The sequence below is a fragment of the Diprion similis genome, chromosome 8 (assembly GCF_021155765.1).
Source record: "Diprion similis isolate iyDipSimi1 chromosome 8, iyDipSimi1.1, whole genome shotgun sequence".
Taxonomy (NCBI): Eukaryota; Metazoa; Arthropoda; class Insecta; order Hymenoptera; family Diprionidae; genus Diprion; species Diprion similis.
In genome coordinates this window covers 14511713-14532948 of record NC_060112.1, presented here as the reverse complement: position 1 = coordinate 14532948, position 21236 = coordinate 14511713, and the positions used below count along the sequence as shown (strand labels likewise).

Sequence of the window (21236 nt, the reverse complement as noted above, 5' to 3'; positions counted from 1 at the left end):
TCACTCTGGTTTATTTTACACTCTATCACTTCATCAGCCCTATCTAACATCAATGACACCATTTACCCGTAGCTTGGACGAAACTTATCCGCCCTTACGCAGCGAACTGGCGCACGTCGACCAGAGGATTTCTTACTAACGAGCCGGAAAGATACTGGACGAGATGGAAGATGGAAGCCATTAGCATCTCTACAATTAACCGAACACTCTCCAACTTGATAGCTTATATATATATATATATATATGTATATATATCGATAAGGATCGCGGGAATAATCGGGTACCTGTACCTGGGAGTCAATAGATTGAATGGATACCGGGTGTAGGATGTATTTTATTCCTTGATGTGCACTATACGCAGGGGGGGGGGGGGGGGGCAAAAGACGCTGATGCGGGGGAAAATGAAACGAAGGGCCTTCGAACGCTCACCATTTTTAACGAAAACGAGTCAATTGCCTTTCGTATATTCTGTGCAAAGACCCTATGCTGGAGTAATATCGTATTCCTTATGAATATGCATCGCCAGATATATATTTGTGTATGTGTGTGTAAAATAATACATATCTACTCTTCACCATCACGGTTGATTTTAATATGGGTATATCTAATTATGTCGCACAGTTTATACGGTTGCCTATACATTTACGTAAAATATGTATATTTAACCCAAAGATAAATGGTAAAGAGGAGGGAGAGAGAGAGAGAGATGAAAGAAAAATTGAAAAATGATTACGGTGGAAAGTTTTCATCGGCTTACGCGCGTCCCCCGCACAGAATTTAATTAACCGGAACGCTGGAATTTCCCGATCGCCGATGGATGCATATTAATTAATTGATTAACGGTATTACCATGCTAATTAATCAATTACCATTTAACTTTGCCCTATATTGTGTAGTCAGAATGTTATCGCGGTGGTGAGAATCTGTAGGCATAACGTCGTTCCCTTCTTTTGTCTGATGTGTATATTTAATGCCTCAAGATGTCGATAAATTCGTTCGTGTAAATACATCGTATTCGGATAATTATTTCTTGTATTAGCGGTATTCTCTGTGAAATATTCATCGCCGGTGCTTGTTGTTTTTAAGCAAGAAGAGGGAACTTTCGTTACATTCCCACAAGAGAAATATCGTGGACGATGTTATATTCTTGAGAAGAAATCTTAGACTTTCTGTTATTTCCTATCCATTCTTTTTTCTTCTGTGGCTAGTATGACGTTGTATCTGTTAGGGAAAATAAAAACAATCGTGTCTTATTTAGATGTGATATTGCTAACAATTGACTGAAGGAAGATGCGATTCTTATAATCTGCATTTGTCAATCCTGTTGCACATACGTATTACAGTTGCTATAAAAATTACAATCGTTGCGAAAGCGATCGATGTAGTTGACTATATATTGTTGGAAAAATTCAATCTTTTAAATGATAGTCAAAAAAATGTCCGATTATACGAACGAACGTCGAATTTTTCTGAAAATCGTTTTATTGTTAGTCTATGTCGTCTATCGATACTGGTGACATAAAAAAGAAGCGCACATCCTTGGTCTCGAAATCAGACTTGAAGGTACTGAAAAATTTTCCTAAAACTGACCGCCTTTCTTTTCAATTCTCTCGAGACTTTGTTTCTATTTTTGGTTTTTCATACTTCCGAGCAGAAAATTCAGCCACGCAGTTATGTACCTACTTGTCTTTGGCATGGAATCGGTTTTACGTACAGTTACCTCGTTTTCGTCGCGTAGGAGGTTCACGATTCACGACGGCAGCATAGCGGAGCAGTGGAGGGAAGGAAAGAGGGTGGAATGCGTTAATGGTCTGGGCACCACGCGTATAAGCCTGCATATACCTATATACTTATATACCAATATGTATATACCCTGCACCGTCTTCTCGTCTTCTCGTCTTCTCGTCTTCTCGTCTGGTGTCGTCTGGACCAGAGACTAAACTAGAGAACGAGGCGACGATTTATATACTCAGTGTTCGCATATGTATAGCAATCCGTATCTCGTTTGACACATCAAAAGAGGTTGGTACGTTATATCCGCGAGTGAAACGCAATTATCGCCGGAATGAATAACAAATGGTTTTCAAATTTGAAACCTCCGAATTAGGATGGAGATTTAATTGTTCTCACAAATCTTAATACGTGACAAATGATTAGGAATATAGGAATAATTGGGAAAAAAGAATCATCACGTGCATAAAGGATTAAAGGATGAGTCGCATTTCTCGTCATTATCCAGCTGCGATTAGGATGGCTTTGTTTATATAAATACCTTCTCCATTTCCGCGAATCGTTTCTTCGATTATGTACAGATTTATCTTTCACAGGTATGTATGTCTTACGCACCAATTTGCAGGTTAAGCTTTTGCTTGTCTATCTACATACATACATACATACATACCCACTTATAAATACGTACATACATTCTTATCGGCAAACTCTGTCTCTGTGCACTCTTTCGCAATCAGTCACGCGTCTTGCGTTCTAGGAATTCAACGATGTTGAAACGAACCGAGCACGTAAAGGTGTGTAACACTTTGATACGACGTTGTTTAATACGTGATACATACGACGCCGTCCGATAAATATGCTTTTTTCTGACAACTGTGCGTCACCTAACATGTCTTAGGTATACGCATACTCGTCGGTCGTGATGTTTGTCCGTTTTCGATTTTTTTTTTTTTTTTTTTTATTCCCAATTTGTGACGCGTTTCGGAATCTCTTATCTGCTCTGCACGTTTTTCCTCTCTTCCTCTCTCTCTCTCTTGTCTCTCTTTGCCTTATATGAGCGTTCAGGATTTCGCACGTATCCTGTACATCCTTTTCGCAATGGTGCAACGAATGCCTAATGACAATGAATATCGTGATCGTTATGCAAACCACTCGATTGTGCGAAGAGGAAATCAGCTTGCGTTCAGCCTGACAAGCGGCCGAGATCTTGCCCGGATATAGCGCGTATAGTATATTCTAAGAGGGTAGACTGCGGTCAGACGTGCGGACTTGTGTTTTATATATGTAGTAGGTACACCTACCTACTCAGCCAACGACGACGCACCTATACATACACACACGCGGCATTATTATTGTTTTCTAAATTCACACTCGGTGTTGGGACTTCGTCACGCGGCGTCTCGACGTTCACCTCTCTGCAGTACCGTAAGACTTTGTAAAATAAAACTGGCTAGTTGTCAACCAAATGAAAAAAAAAAAATGTGAAAATAAACAGAGGAAAAAATTTGGGGAACAAGAAGAACCGAAGAAGACAAGAAAAGCCGATGGAAAGAAAATGAGAATCACTTAGGTGTAGAGTTATTTCTAAACCGACCGAAATTACGCACGATTTTTTTTCTCAGACTTATGCCATTATCACACGCCCCGGGTACATTGGTCCGGTTCTGGACTGAAAAAGTAGTAAAAATTTTTAATTGTTATTTTGACCTACCTGTTTTAATTAAATTCTTTACAATTTAATGACCTACTGAATACCTATAGCAAGTTTGCAAACACGCTATTCCGCCTGGACTCTCGATAAAATACCGCTCTCGGGACTCTCGTAGGGAAAAAGGAGCTCTCTAAAACTGATATTTAACGAGAACTACCGCTAGTCTTCATTGTATGTAGTACGAGTGCGACTACAATGTGGATGTATATTTTCATAAAGAAAAGGATAAAGAAAAATCGATCAATGCAATAAAAACCATTATACAAAGTTGAAAAAATTGCCTGAATGCGACAATTTTCATATTGTAATATTTGTACTTTATTTGTTGTTGATGAAATTCTTGTTGCTCGGCACTTCGCCGAAAGGAATGAAAATAGTTTTGCGTACCTACTCTCCACCCCACCAAACGAAACGCAACGCGCGAGTCGTCTGGCTGACAACTAAATTAACTTTACGGGTGCTTTCGCATGCCCCCCCCCCCCCCCCCCCCCCCCGATTCGCCTCTCTTTCTAACCGTTTTCGTCTCTACTCTTCTCGGTACACGCGTTCACATAGTCGTCGCTGTATTTGTTTCGCTCCGTTTCGCTGTATTCCGCGTCTCTGCTCTCTCTCTTTCTCTCTTCTCTTTCTTTCTCTCTCTCTCCTCGTCGCTTCGTCTCCGAAAGTATTTTAAAATTAATTTCGCCGCTGGTCCTGTAGCTGTCTCGTATTCCAGACTGCTTTTTCCATGCCCCTATTTTCAGCTGACGTACGATTGGACTGACTGCCGAATGAAGAGTAACGCGGAACGTCCGGAACGTACAACGCTTACGCCGGCCGTATGCGTACGGCCGCGATTAGAATGAAATAGCAAACGTCGGTATCAACAATGTATATATGTATACAGTATAAGGATACATGTAGGACGCTGATGGAAAATAAATATACAAAACGCGAGGCGGAAATTAATGGATTCAATTTTTCCTCCACTTATTTTTCCTTACACCGTATTCTATAACCTATCCATATTCTGTTGCGTATTCTAGTTATTTTTTTTTGTTTGTTACGGCTTTCCTTTTATAAATTCATTTCAGCATCGCTGAATGCATGATTCGTTGCGTTTTTTTACACCCGGCATACAATATACAAAACAGATGTCACAATCGTCAAGATTCGCGTACAGGCTCTATTAGTCTTTATTTTTAAATTCATTTCAAAATATTTCTCAGCGTGCTAAAACACGTTTTATCTTGCATACAAGATAGAATTGAAAATGTTTTTTTAAGTTGAGAGCGGTGTGGAGTTTGAAAATCTTTTGTCAAATTGCCGAAATTTAAACTACACCGCCAATGAAAATCTGACTACAGAAATCTGCTATAAATATTCGTGATTAATCGTTCTTTTATAACTAGCGTTATATGTATGTATATGTATAAATGTATATACATGTGTGTGTACATTCAACGTTTCGTCGTAAGTGGTTTTTAAGTTTTTTCTATCTTCTTGCTTGCAGAGTTATATTCTTCGAAACCAACTCTGGTAACGTGCCAAAATTTTATTCCTATAATTTCTTACTCATTCTTTTACAGTTGCTTAGACCGAGAATTCGCGTCTGGCGAATATCATTACGTGTTGCTGTATAAAATGTATTTTCCTGTGCGTGTACCGCAAGATTCGAGTGTATATTATCTCGTAGTTGCAAGCATTTGAGATTGCTCCCGATTTAGTGGGGGATTATTCATTCCCTGTTTTCGTCGTTCAGTTCATTTCGCAACATTGGTCTTTACGCTTCATGGAATACAATCTAGGTTCATAAATTGGCGGATCAAACATGTATCGGGAAGCTGCTGAGAAGTAAAAACGGATCCACGTGCATTGTATGGCGCAGGGTTGATGATTTTGAAAAAGTTGACACGCTTCGTGTTTCCACTGTTTTTACAAGCACCACGTGTATGCCTGAATGTATACGTTTTTTTCCACTCTCTTTCTCTCTCTCTCTCTCTCTCGCTCCCGCTTACTCCCGCTTTTTTCCCTCTTCGCTCAACGTCTTTCGCTGTCAACCCCTTCACTGTTCCGGTACATTTATCGCGACGTCCATTACAACGCACGGTATAGCAAAGCACAACCACCACCACCACCACCACCACCGCATCGCAAGGGCAAAGTAAAAAAGAAATGTTTTAAACACGGCGTCGAGGTGCCGACAAATGGCGTGACTCTGATTCGGTTATAGGCAAGCTGACTCCCCGTGTGTTGGGTTATAATCTCAGTCGAGACGATTCCACCGAAGCTCAGTGTGTAACGTGCGTATGAAATTTTTTTTTCCTTTCTTCTGATTTCAATTTCTTTTCTCCCCCCCTTGTCGAGTCTTGTTTTGGAAATTTTCCAAAATTAACCTCGAGAGTCGTAGCTTGTCTCCGTTTCCCTGCAAACGGGATGCTGCGGAATATATTTTCTCTCGACTAGGTGCGAGGAGCAGCCCGAAACGACGAACGACGAACGTAACTCTTACTCGTGTGTACATACGACGTGGCTGCGGTGAATTTATTGTCAAATGGAATCATGAATTCTTACGCTTCTTCCCGATGCCCCGTGTCTTCTGCCGCGAATGCCACGCGTACGTTGCCGAGGCTTTTTCGCCGAACGGAGAGCACTTAACGATATTTGAAAGTGTCGCTTCAACCGGGGATCGTTACTCGGGTCGTCCTACAACTTGCCGATGTAAGGCGAGGCGAAGCCGACTCCTGTTCCGCCATCCTCCTCCTCCTCCTCCTTCTCCGCCTAGTAAAATTGCTTACCGTTTATTCCGATGCCATGTTGTTCCCTGTTTACCCCAAAGTGTATTAACCGAACCTCTGGGGACGCGTCTTCGAAAATTTTCACGCCCGATCACCGCCGATCCTCTTTTTATGTATCTGCGTCGGTAATGCTTGTGTGAGTCTTCTCGCACCCCCACATGACGCACGTGCATGATCCCGCATCGGGAAATACAAATTCACTCCAGCCGGTTTGGCCATTTTCAGATTAGAATTTGATTAGGCGTCGTTTACGCTATACGCGTTACCGATCACATCGCATCAATCTTCTTGTTGTCTCGTTCGAAAATCATTCGTTTTAAAAGCATTGTGTCTATATGGTGTAAACGCTCGCTCTTTGTCTTTTTATCCGACGCGAAGCAAATACATTCACGAAAATTCAGAGCATATGTACGAATTAATGGATTTCTTGGGAACGGGATTTTCTTTTAGATCCGCGTAAGAAATCAGTGCATTTTAAACTGTCGATTTTGTGCTGATCGGTTTCGGAAAAATTCCCTTCACGATAACAACGACATATCTCATCGCCGTTAGAATTAAAAGCCAACGATCAAGCAAACCCGCGCAGTATATATTTTCAACACTACTTCCACCGACAGATATGCTACTACCGTGGCATACGTAATTCATACCCATGTGTTCGTGAAATCGAGCTCATAACGTTTAACGAATGAAGAAATTGGAGGAAATTGATGAAAATGCGAAAAGAAAAGCATCAGTCAAACAACCGCTGCTGTTGTAGGTACCGTAGATGTCTGGAAACGAGGGAATGTGTTTCTTCTAAGCGGAACGATTTGATTCTGTTCCGAAGAACGTTTATACTTGAATGAGTTTATACTTGCTGCTATTTTTGTGTCTTTTAAACTATATTCAACAGTCAATCGCATTGATTGATTCGCCCACAGACCCGGCTTTGTACTTACTAACTCCCTAACTCCGTTACTCCGGATTGACGCACACTTCATCCGTAGGAATAACATCGCGTTAAACCAATGATAGAACGAACGCCTGGTTTGACGCGTATGTTCGAAAACGTGTCTGATGAACTATTCGCCCAAAAATTACCCGACGTTACGCTCACGATCAGTTGCAGTAAATCGTGCAGATATGTTTCCACCGGCGGCCAAGTGCCTACCCACGCAGAAAGAAAAATTAGAAAGGAGTGAATTTGAAATTTATAGTGAAAAATGGACGATTTTATAACTGCGTCAGACAGCTCGCAATGTCATATTTTATGCACTCGGGAAAACGGCCATTCCGAACCACCGAGAAACACCGTTCGCTACTTGTGGTGGCCGCTTTTCGCATTTCTAATTCAAACCGACGCGACGCGGTTTTACAACGCTTTTGAACAGCTCTAACCTTCGTCTTTTAAAATATAACGTACATTTTCATTTTTTTTCTCCGCCTCTATCTCGCTTCGTTTCTCAGCGAATTTTTCTGCCATACGAATGAAAAATGTACGTTGTCAAGGAAATTAACACCTGCGTAGTTCCCTGCAAAACTGCACCGCACCTGCATGCATGAAGCGCAACTTTGCTGCGTATCGTAGGCACGTCGCACTTGGAAGGCTTTCCGAAGCAAAAGCCTCTCCGCAAAGGTCGGACCGACCAAGCAGCTTTCTGAAAGCTTTTCTGCGTCGAGAATCACTGCCTGCCAGCCCCACTTATATACATACATGTATATATATATATATATCTATTATATATACACGTACACAACCGAAAGCTAGGGTCGCCAAAGTCGTTGACCTGCACCACCCCGTTGACGTACTAATCCTTTGAACGCTTTTTGCTCCTTTTCTCTCTTTCTTCAGCTTTTCTTTCCTCATGCGTTGCACCTCGTTGTTTCGAATATGAGGATATCGTCGTGAATCGGGATATCTTGATCATTTAATCTGCGACGTGAATAACGATTGATTGTCAGTATCCGGGATTCCTTCCAATCTTCTTCGAAGAACGGTTATGAAACAATGCGCAAAAAAAAGAAAAAGAAAATGCTACTTCAACTTTGAGATCTATTTTTAGCTCTGCTTTTTCAAGCCCTGTATATCATTTGCATTTCCCATTTTTCGCGTTACGGTGCGAATTCGAATTGGAATTCGAAATTCTACACGTCGTACGTTTGATACAATTTTATTTGCCGAAAATGTCGCAAGAAAGTAAAGATTCTCGATTGTGTAGCGGGCGATGCGAAGAAAGGAAATATTTTAATTTCCTGTACAGAGAACAAGACTTTTCAAAGTGTAATTTCTTATACTCTGAGGTCTGAAACTCGCAGTGCAGGTATACAAGCTGGCATTTGAATACCGCGCAGGGGAAATCATGATGGTCCGTTTCTAAGAACGGAGGCAAAAGGTGTGCGGTGGTTGCAATGTAGGCGCGAGGCTGAAGAATGCTTGAGAAAGGCTTGACTAACGAATTTATTTAATTAAACTGACGAGCGTCGCGGTGGAGTTGAAATCTCTACAATAAGGGTTATTCCGTGGCTGCAGGCAAGCAGGCAAGGCAGGCAGGCGACCGAGACGAAGTAGGGGGATATCTTCCCCCATCTGACATACATTTAGGAACCCCCCTTCCTCCACCCCTTCCGAAAATTCCACGGTTCTAAGATTTCCCCGCCTACGCGCCTCGGTGTGCAACTGCGGCGGTAACAGCAGTAAGGCCAAGAGATAAATGTCCCATAATTAACCGTTGCAGTAATTAATTTGACGCGGCGAATTCGGATTACGCGTAACGCGTTTCTCGCCTTTCGAGAAGGAAGAGAAGGAAGAGAAGGAGAGAGGGAACGAGGGAGAACGAGGGAGAGTCACTCTTCTAAACTTGAGTTTCGTTTCAAAGAGTAATCCTATAGTATATAGAATATTGTGCGCGCGCGTGCGTTACACTCCGTTCCGGCATGAAGCCGTCATGGGCAGGTATAATATACGTGAATCCACGTTACACTCGAACGAGGTTGATGTAACTCTCGCGTCGTAAGTGGGTGTCGCGAATTAAATATCTTATTGCGAAGACTCTGCAGCCCGGCTCCTCGTCTCTCTCTCTCCTGAGAGCCATACCACCGCGTGCCTCAGGGTATAATATTAGCCCCAAGAATTTCGCTTTAGAAACCGCAAACAGCACCTTGTCTTGTACAGTTGCGATTACCACTCGAATTTGTTTGAAAATTTTTTCGAAACGACGTAAGTCCCAATTGCCGTAGTTAATGTTGATTTCGCAGTGAAAAAATAATGGATTCTCACTGTTATCCTATACACGAAACGTTATCCTGTATGAATTTTCAACAGTACGATAGACAGCGTTGTTACCGCACGCCGCCTGGATACGACGGTAGAGGCGATTAGTTTAGCGGTAACCAGAGTCATTGAATTAGGAATCGTAAACACAATACGGGGTCGTCAGATTAGATTATTCGTTAGCGCAGAGCGTTGGCGGGCGGTAGTGCCGGACGATAAATCTGGAATAGTAGACGTGCCGTAATAACAACTGGCGGTGCGGTCCTGGTCGTGAATCCATAATTAGGGAAAATAACCGAATCAGAATTTCTCGCGGCCTTATGAATTTCCCAGAATAATACAGTCTGTGTGTTTTACGCGGTTTGCTTTAGAGACTTTGGGTCCTCATCGACTCGGACCGTGTGGCTGTACGTTGAGCCCGTTACTGCACGTATGTACATCATATACGTATCGTAAAACCTTCGCCTTAAGGCGTGCATGTACTACGGATAGCGGTGCGAAGGCTATAGGAGTTAACCCGTCCATCTACCATATGTGGGTCACATCTGCCTTGCCTCTACTGTAGGTACTGTACCAGTACCGCCACAATACGAGGGGCTACTAATTTCCACGTGTCTGTTTGCATCGGCAGACATGCTGCGGGGCTTTATTATACATGTGTATACCTACATGATTACATATGATTACATACGTATGATACGTATGATACGTATGCGTACATGCGCGAGCTCGGTGCTGTGAAGGTATCAATTTGTATAGGTGTTATATAACCGGCCAGACACTCGACATTCCTCTGCGAGGCATATTACGATTCGGTTCCTAAAATTCAATTCCCTTGATTCGACGACGTGGTTTTCTACTCTGGGCTTATAGCCTTTCACTCCTTCTGCTCTGACACGTATTCTCATGATGCGGTTACATTTGTTTTCTGTGTTGTACCTCCTTAACGAATGCAGGATCTGGTTATGTTGGTTCATAGAATTGCTTTTTTAACCTCTTGATCGACGGATAGGTGGTATAAAAGAAATTGCCCCGATAAAAGTACATGAGCATCATTTTCAAACGCTCTCTATCTTATCCGAGAAATGGATCTTTTTGTGATTGTATTTCACGGAACTTGGTTCGTTTGTCTTTCATATTTTTTTTTTTTTTCTACTTTCCTATCTTTTTTCACTCTCTTCAGAACTTACAATTCACCGTAGAATATTGTAACTGGAAAGCTTACGCGGAAAATTTTTTCTTGGAATATAGTACGTATTATTCATCTTTCGAGAAAGCAATGTTATTCAAGGTGCGGTAGCATTATGTAATCAATTTAACTTGTCCATGGTGTATGAAGAGAAAAAAAAAATGAAACACTCGATTCATTAATTACTTATTAATTGCCGCGACAAAGATAATTCACAAGTGACTCACCTATTACCACTGTAACAAAAAAAGCTCTTTTACTCATGAGTTCTGGAAATATATATTTTTTTTTATCCAAGTTGGATCGATCTCTTTCCACCCCGCAATCAACGGGCGTTTATACCGACGGTATATTGATAAGTTTTATTCAAACGCACGTTATGATCGACATAAGTAGACAGAGAAGTACGGTTTATAAAAAAAAAAGAATGGTTCGTCCTGGAAGCTGGAGAGGTACGTGAGATTAATTTTCGCAAAATTAACGCATATAATGAAGCTCCGGATTTAGTACACACTGATTATTTTAACGTCGCGGACTTATGCTGTATAATTATTTTCTGTTTTTTTTTTCTTTCAAATTTTTCGTTTTAACAGAATAATGCCTATTTCGCGAGAGCGTTATTGTCCTCCGAGGGGAAAGAAAAATGAAAAATTTCACTCCGATACGAATTTTAACGAGAATGTCTCTCGATAATGGTGGGGGGTGGGGGGTGTATAAGAGGCGTATAGATTGTTGTAGGCACATCGAACATGCATCTACGTACTTCTCGCACGACCCACTAAATCTCATACAAGGTAGGTGTGCTGCGGTAAGAAAAGCGTCGTCATTATTGGAAGGCTAGATTCATGTACGTGCAGAACCCGACGTACAATGCACCCCGCGTGCTGACGTCGTGTCGGTTCGCCGGCTCTCTTTTGTGTACCGTGTGTCTCTCTCCCTCTCCCTCTCCCCCTCTTTCTTTATTTCTTTATTTCTCTATTCTTGTTCTTTTTGTGTTCTCTCAATTTCTTTCTTGTTCCTCTTTCATTCTCGGCGGGTCTCCCCTCGTCCCGCCCCTTGAAATCGATCATGTTCGGAGTTTCATCGGCCGATGTAGAGCTCAACGAACGTCATGCAGATTGACCATTGCACGCTGTGGCGTTATTCCTATTCCAGGCTTGTGGTTATTGCCGTGACGTGACGTGGATTCACCTTTGTCGGCTTCGGTCCTCAATGAGCTGGCAATTAAGCGTCTACCACTTACGCGGATGAATGTTAACGTCGCCATTATTTACTCAACGAACGAGACGACGAAACGCGGTGACTCGTTTTCAGAGTGTCATCAGGAGCATGGAACCACTTGTCTGTACTCGATATTCTTCCGTGAGGACGCACGAATAACGACGCCGCGACGTCGTGACGCACTGATATTTCTACCCCTCCTCCTCCTCCGGCTACGCAACAAACGGAATATAAATCGAATGTGAATAATTTATGGACGGTTGCAGGTATACAGTGTGCACCGTGAAGTCCTCACTTTCGCATCGGGGTGAAGAAGAATAAAAAGAAAAAAAGGAAAATTTATTTGAACCCGGCACCCAGAGGCGTGATACAAGTTCTTACTCCCCCTTTTTTTTGTTATTTTGATACTACCTTGTAAAGTATTCACGCTTCATGCACGCTGCGCCCTGATCTGTTTAGCCTCTGCAACGACCCTCTTGGCTAAATTTTTACCAAACTGCGGCAGAGGGTTCGACGAGACGAACCACAAGTTGAGTTAGACTCCAACTCCACGTGGCTGCTGGAACGAACTTCGTTTTTAACGGCATGCAGCTACCGGTGGGAAGCCTTGAGTATTCAGATGGCGCATGGCGGCGTTCTTTAAACCAACCGATAGCTGACGGGGCACTGGGCCGTGTATATATTCACCAGGTATAAACGGGGGTTCGATATCCGAGGCGTCGCGACGCCTGCAACCCCAGGAAGAAACGCTTACGCAGCTACGTCGGTCGGCTTCGTGCCTGCATGCGGGCCCTGCATGGCTTTTGACGTCTATAGCATTACTTTTTTTTTTCCTTTCTCTTTTTCATCGTACTTCTTTCAGGGTATGACTTTAGCGGTGTAATGTACCTACATATACACGTATGACTGCGGAGCAATCGGCCAATTTTATCCTGGTTTCATGCAGGCATACTGCATATGTTTTTCCGGATCTCCTTGGAACAGGATCAAGTTTCACGGTTCAGGGAAGTCGGTTCACTAAAAAATTAATGCTTTTTAAACTATTGAATTCCACAAAATTTCAAATTCTATAATATTTTCAGTGGAATAATGCTGGATCTAGTATCTTGTTCATAGTATCCTGTAGTTCCTGAAGTCAAAACTTCAATTATTTTATCCTTCCAAGCCGATTACTGATTGGTAAAAATGTTCTTTCATGCTGAACACCGTCGGGCCGCCTCGAGGACTTTCGGGTTTCTTTATATCATCGCATTCGCTGTTTTCACAGCTTTTTCTGTTCCTTTTATACGTGCAATATCTATCTCGGTCTTTCCTCTCCTTTTCTGAGTTATCGTCAGTTTGCTGCTGCTCAGCCGCTGTTTACCTCGAGAAGATACAGCTCCGACCGCGTTCGCTCCTTTAGATTGAATGACGCGAGAGCGTAACAATGCTTTTCGCTCATTTTCATGTGTTCGCAGCAGCGCCGGGCCAAAGGTGACAAAGAAAAAGCAATGGTCCGAAATGGAACTGAAATGAAAAAATAAAATTAAAAACTGAAAATCAAGCTCTTTGCGAGAAAGTTGGAATTACACCGAAGGCGGTCGACGGTTGCTTTCAGTCCGCAGAAAGAAAAAAACTATAATGTATCCGCAACGAGCGTCGGAGGGAAAATGCAACCAAAGAAAATAGTTTTAGTTTTACACCTACTCAGATCTGAAAAAATTTCAGTAGCTGCGTATGTTCGCATGTTAGTGCAAGTAAAGTACAGAGAAAAGACTCAAGCTCGACTATTTGATCGATGAGACATTCAGTTTTGGTCAAGTTAATAAAAAAAAACGACTCCATAATATCCATTTTGAATAATAGACTATCAGCGAATATAGGCTTATGTATATATAATTAAAAGTATATGATTATAATTATTTTTTTATAAGCTAAAGGTTCCGGTACGTAAGGCTTCTCATTGATCATTTGTCAGATTTCATTTATAAACGTATCTTCTTGTGAAAAAAAACGAAACCTTTCCAAAGCAAGCAACAAGAATTAAATTAGTAACGTAAAAAAAAAAAAAAAAAAATAGTCTCAAAACGTGATATCATTCCCAGAGAATAAAAGCCTTATAATCACCATCGGGTGTATTGTTAAACTTTTTTTCCCACGTTGTAGAAAATTTAATTATCTCATAAATGAAGCTGCAGACTTTGAGCAATCAAAGTTAAATTTTTTTCACGTAATCACAAGTTGTTGGTTTATTTCGATGCCTCTAATTGTCGAAAATGTTGGTCACGGAATTGGATAATTACTAAATAATTCCGTTAATCTTCATTTCCCGGACCAATGAAATATTCAAGCTAATGTTATTTACCAGTAGGTAGATGGGTAAACAGGCCGTACGGTACGTTATATTTTTTTCCCCTCGTAGGACTGAAATTAAGGTGACGGATTGATACGTTGTTATTTTATCGTTAATCAATCATTCGATAGAAGTAAAACTGTCGAGATGATTATAGCCGCAGCGGTATTCTTGTTTGAACTTCATAAATTTCTTATACATGATATTTTGCCATTGGGACGTGGTCAAAAAATCGTTAAGAAACATCGGCCGTAATCGTCCGATCTTTATTATTTCCCCGACTTGGTATTTCGTTCACAACGGATAACGATGTCTCCGCAAGTTTCCTTCCTCGTTTCCTTGTTCCGTCGTTCACAGCCATTTCTTTTTAGTGTTTAAGCTCGATCGGGATTTTCATATCTTGATAATATCTTTTCGTCGTGTATATGCAGTGGAAGGGCAAAACGAGGCGAGACGGGCTTCTGGAAGGGATGAGAAGGGAAGGGAAGGCAAGGCAGCAACGAACGGTTGGGAAACTTCCAGGGTCGGGGAACCCCCTTTGCATTCCAAGCAAAGCTAACGAGCGCAAGTAGCTTTATGAACCCTTGAAATTTTACGGGCAGCGGGACGACGCAACGCGCCGTTCCCAGTGGAGTCAACCTTTGGCGGTATTAGAATAATTATAAAGAGAGCCGGAGGTGAAAAAAGAAGAAGAGAATAAGAAAAATAAGAAAGAAGAGAACGAAAGAGGGCCGTGAAAAGTATCTTAACCACTCTGGAATCACCTGCGCATCGCTTTGTAGTTCCCCGCGAGACTTCATGCAACCCTTATACCTCGCCATGTTCCACTCTTCATCCATTCGGTCTAACGAACGTGGACTTGGAAAAATATTATACGGCAATCGGGTTCACCGCGTGAATCGATAAAACCCCATCGTTTGGGAATCATTAATCGGAGCTTCTTCTCGCCGCATCTCATGCATTTCTCATGAAGGTCTCTATATCGCTGCACTTGCCTCGAGACGTCCGATCTGCAGGACTGCACAGGTGTTCGGCGGAGGCAAAGAAGGCGGTGCTCATACTTGACGATCAATTCCGCGTTCGATGCTACGAAACAATAATTTGAGAGCCCCGGGATACCTGCAGGACATAGAGACGTCTCCGGGATTCTCCAGGGGTTCTGGGTCCGCTGCTCCTTCTCGAAAACGCGACGTGAATCCGCGTCAAGTCTATTGTTCTCATCTTAGCGGGGGTTCCATGCTAGAATTTCAGGTCGTTGTTAGCTCCTCGTCTCTTCGACTCTCGCCATATGCATCCTGACAATTGGGCGCAGTCCTTGTGTGCTTTACTATGTTACATGCTGCGTCAAAAGGAGTTGTCGTATTTTCTAACTGAGCTGCAAGATTTTCCGAGAATCGTTCAACGCTGGTGTGTAGATTTTCTTCCAAACCTTTTTTCACCAAACTTGTAGTACAAAATTATTTTCCATATGAAAGTTACTCGCGCAGGGAATCCCTGCTCTCTGAATTACAGTTGTTACATGGCGGTATAATTCCTCGTCAAGGCAACGTCCAGCGTATTATTCGTGTTGGAAAAAGGAACTAGAAGATAACAAATAGGGAAGAAGTATACACACGTGCATGAGAAAATACGCGACAGACGACGACTTGACTTGTAGCCACTCGTATTTTTATGAGCTCACCGCGAGTGTTCCGTACAGGTGACTAAAGTGTTAAACGACTAATTTATGTTACGCAGGTGAAAAACTAGACTTATTTTTCCCTTCCGCAAGGGATTTCCGTTACGAGCTTCTAATCGCCTCGCAAACTTTTTCATTACTCTGACCTGGTTCCATAAAAACAAATTACTTAATTAGATTAACGCAAATTAGGCTTTATGTACCTCAGCCGCTCGTCGTCGCTCTAGCTTTCCATCTTTGTAATCGGATTCCAAAACTCTACTACTAAAAATGATATCGCTCAATCTAACCTGTTCTTTTTTCCTACATTTTGTGTCGTTCGATTCAAGTCGCGGGATTTTTGAAAATAAAAATAAAAATCAAGTAATATCGAGACGTGGGAAAAGAGGTGTGTAACGATTTTCGAGCCGTACTCTACATCGCGATATATCACGTATCCCGGGTTAGAATGTCACACCATTTTTTAAATCTCGCAAAACTCACCCTTCATACGATTCTGCCACTGTCAAGTCCCGTTAAAATTTCGCAAACGTAAGCGTGGCTCAACTTGAAAATCATTCCTCTAATCTATGTGGAACGATTGTAAAGCGAAACCAGCTTTACTCAGGCACATCATTTGTGTAACAAAACAAACGTGGACGGAGATGTAATCGTTCCGGACAATCGACAAATGAATCGAGACAGCCGTCACGAAATACTCACAAGTCACTCGTGTATTCCGTGTAATAGTATACGCCTAGTGTGTTATCTCATACGAGAATACTTACTGCAGGGTGTGCATGTGCGCTGAACCTTTGACGCGAAGGACCGTCATGGCTTTCTCAATTACGATCGTATCTCCAGCGTTATCCGGTCGCAGTGTCTGACGGGTGTTGGAATAAAACTTGACTGTCATTTTCACTGTATTTGTCATGTCGTTGCCAATTGGCTAATCCATACGTGTAGCGCGGCAGGCATCCATGATGCACCAGTTGTTTCCCACGGACTTGTTGTGCCGTCGTATCCTGATATTACACCCCTCCACTGCTGCGAAAATTCAATATGTGAAAAGTGCCGTTCGCCATTCCGGATTTCCAATCTTGCCAATAAATGCTCTCCGGTGTTTCCCCGGCCATGTTTCAACTTAATGACAAAAGGTTTGTGCTATTTTAGCGTCGAATTTTTGCACCGTAAAAGAGTGAAAAATATTAAGTTTTTTTAATTACCAATCTTTCACGTAGGTGAAACATGGATCGCAGATGAAGAAAACTTTAAGATTCTGAAAAGCTTTATCGAGTCAGTCGCGTTGTCATTATAATAAAAAAACCGTCGGTTTCATATTTTGTATTGCTAAAAAAAAAAAAGAAAGGAAAAAAAATTCACACACCCTGACGTCAAACAGTGCTCCTCTTTCTCCCGTGCGTAGTAACTCGCAGCTATATATGTCACCGATAAAACTTATCTCGTTCATTCCCACGTTATAGTAGTGCAGTATTATCGATCGTTCGGGCACGTAATTTTATGAGGAAAGACTCGGTATATCGTAGATTTCCAATTTACGCGGCGTTCTGTTTCCGGTTATTCGTCGACAGGTGGTGATGAAAAATGATGCACACTATAAATATGCACTCATAGATTGGCCAACAGTCACGATGCAAACATTATCGCAAAAACTTCCCTGATTAATTGTTTCGCCAACCGTTTCTTCCCGATGCAATAACGTCGTTAACCCTCCATCGGTTTCACTTGTAGAGGTGCTCATGCTCACCGCTTGATTTCCCATCGACAAGCCGAAGTGCGACGAGCGCAACAGCGACATTACTGGAAAGAGGAGGAACAGAGATCTACGTTTGTTCAAAGGTTGGATTTGCGCTCACAAAGGGCAACTCAAGGGCCACTATCGTATGGCTGGTACGGATCCCGCATTGGCGTCACGTATCGCTGTGAGATCACATTACCAGACCGTCCGGTTCATTCTGTGTCATCGAACACTGCGGTTGAGCAACGCTATATTCTCTTCGCCCGCGGAGGAGAATTTCACGGTATATTCTAGCGGCCGGCTGGCTGCACGCTCACTCTCCAGATGCATCTAATACCCGGTAAAATAATCACGATCAACCGAACTCCAGGGAGGGGATTTTCGAATGTCAAGTGCTCCGAATATGCGTAGGAATGTAACGAGACGGAGAGCTGCTCGATGCATTGGGAGTGAATTATTCAATCGGTGAGCACCAATTTGTCCCTATTTTCACGTTCGACCATATAACTTGCGGATATTAGTTTTCCTCTGTTCGCGAACAATAACGTCTGTCACCGGTTCAAACAACGCCATCGATCCACCGTGCAACGCACAATGTGGGTACACAATCGCAAGGTATACGTACGTACCTACGTTTCATCTCACAGGTATAATAAGCGAGTGGTAACTTTGAGTTGATATAATTAACCGAGTTGCAATCGAGCACAATGGGACGTGTATACAAATGACGGTATTTCTAGTTAGCGTTGTGATGCCTTACGGTTTACGCTCAGCGTTATCGCCGGCTATAATACGCTTATTATGTTTCACATTGAAACTTGAACTTGTCACTAAATATATGTATCATCCACATATATAGTTATATATAATATAGGCAGGCATACCATTATAGGTATGCCTGTTTGATGGGATCATTCGGATGGTGAAGAATGAAATATGAGTGTCGGACTGAATGCCTCCTTCCTTCCTATTCCTCCGGTTCTTCTCTCGGTCTCCTTTGTTCAAGTTGAACGTTTCAAGTGATTGGAGACGAAGAAAAAACGGATTCCGCGTAAGCCGGAGACGCCTAATATTTCCAAACATTTTTACGAATTCCTCCCAGTGGAGCTTTTCGCCCCTCGCATCGGTTCGAGAAACTCGACCAACAATGACGACTGAATGGTTCCCACTCCTTTTGAACAAGATCTCTCTTGCGTGGTTTCGCTGTCTTCCTTGCTCCCTTGGAAACCCCGGGGTATAACTTTTCTGAAAGAAAAAGTGGCCTTACCTTTTCCCAGCTGGTGGCCCGCCCAAGAAACCAGCGAGAAAATAATGGCGACCGGGGAGGCAACGGAACTTCAAAAGAATATAATAGAAACCTCAGGTAGATCGGGAACAAATGGTTTGTCTGGCGGATCTTTCCTTCTCTGGCTACCCTCCGGTCAGGGGTGATGATCCCCCCCACCCGCGAGAATCAAACCGACTCGTCTTCACCGCCGATAATTAAACCCCTCGACGACTCACTTCCACCCGTATCATCGCTGCCCCCTTAAACGAGGAAAAGGTTTTGACTTTAGTTATCCTTAGTTAGCCCAATAGCGCTTTGAGGTTCCTCGCAATATGGAAACGTGGATGAAATTTTTTTTTCGCAAGCCATTTAGGAACACTTGGAAAATTTTGGATCGATACGATACGCGGTCAATTTTAGTCGTCGTTAAACTTCACTCTCAAGAATTTGGAGGAGGGGATCAAACGAGACCGAATACTTGTTCTTGACACTCTTCTCGTGTTTGAACTCGTGAACTTTTATTTCCTAACAGCAGCTGGCTGTGCATGAGAAAGAAGCACTTTCTCAATTTCTTGGGGTTCAACCGACTGACCCGCTGCTGCAGGGACAGACGATAAATGAAAAAGAAGAGACGAGACGATGCCGATGCCACGAGCCAGAAACAAATTATAATCGAAATAAATAAATCAATGATAAACGGCGACAGAGATAAGGGAGATTTGTCTCAATTTTAGGTTCGCTTCAATATCTCGACCGCGCCTCGTCGTCTCGTCTCTTTGCTCTTCTACTCCCCTCTTTTCCTCACGTGTTCGCCCTATCGGTCGCGCATGTAGGGATGAGCCTGCCTCTTCGTGTGAGAACGGTTGATCTTGTCACCGTATCGTTATGTAAACCGTATTCCGATAGCACTGAGGACAAGGGGTTAGCTTTTTCCTCGTTCTCCGTGTCGACGATTTCACGCGGTCTTTCTGCCCTCCTTTATCTTTTATTTCCCTCTCTCCGTCACTGTTTTTCTCTCCCTCTATAGCTGCAGACGACAAAGATCGGATTATACGAGGCAGCGCAAAGTCGACGCAAGAAATATTCATAGGTATACATGGACGAAAACGCGAATGAGACCGGCGTATAAATAAAACGGTTATACAAAGAACTCCTTGTTCTCTAGAAAATTGTTATCGAAATCATTTCGATGCTTACAACGTTTGAATGGACGGCTTGACGCGCCGCGTTGACGTGCGACAGTTTGGAACACGCTCGTTTCGTCTATCGGTGTTCGGGATTCCACGACCTGTCGTCCGCCTGCTCGTTACTCGAAAGCGATAAACCGGTTGATTGGTGCGATCACGAAGAATCGAATGACTCGACAGATGTTCCCCGATCGCCTTTGACATCTGGAGAGAGAGAGAGAGAGAGACAGGAGAGTCACTTTTTCATGTTATACCTTTCGAGGCCGTATAACTGCAACATTCGTTCCGACTAGACTTTAGCAGCGAAACGTGATTTCGAGTCAGAGAATAATCGTCGCGGAGTAAGGAAAGTAATGGCTGGAGAAAAATATTTGCCTCTGGTAGAGAAATGGTGAATTATTCAAACGACATCGGTCAAAATCTTGATCGTAATTCATCGAGTGTATGCCGATCGAACGAACGGACGGGAGCTGTACGGAATGTGGTCGGAGGAAGATCGGGGCGAGGAAAGAAAAGACTATGGACTTTCTACCGGAGACTCGATATTTCCTGATCTCGGCTGTCGACAAAGAGAAAAAACCACAATGTCCCGACTGACGAACGAACGAGCACGAGGGAGACGAAACGGAATATATAGGAAGGGAGTGTTGGTAGAGGGAAAAGGAGAGGGTCTCGTGAAGACCGAGGATCGATTTGGAAACTGGGAAGCAACCGCGACACGAGTGGCATCGAGAGAGAGAGAGAGAAAGAGAGAGAGAGAGCAGAGGGAAGAGAGGCGAACGAAAATATCGGGAGTGATTGGGTTAGCTTGATGAATTCTACCAGACAGTTATTGTTCCCTGGTGAGGGAATCCGCGACGTCAAAGAATGGGATGAAAATGAAGCAAACTCTACCCGTGTCTCGTAAACCTTGACGTGATCATCTTCGTCTTCTTCTGTGCTGCGACGCTGAGAATTATTTCTTTCCTTCGAAACGCCTTGGCATCTCCGTGTACAATACTTTCAATTCTCGCATACCGTTATCCACACGTCACGGCGGTGCGAAGGTTACAAACTACCGAGTCTTACAGCAGCACCATGTTTGTCACACGGTGAAGCTACTTCTTCGTTGTGCGTGATCAATTTATCTCTACAATCTATTAATTATAATAT

At 42.8% G+C, this 21236-nt stretch overlaps 1 protein-coding gene across 3 annotated transcripts in view; it reads left to right on the top strand.

Annotated features, from left to right (window-relative positions):
* Window positions 1-21236, top strand: part of LOC124408444 — a 167768-nt gene that overhangs the window by 79770 nt on the left and 66762 nt on the right. The gene's annotated exons all lie outside the window — the stretch shown is intronic.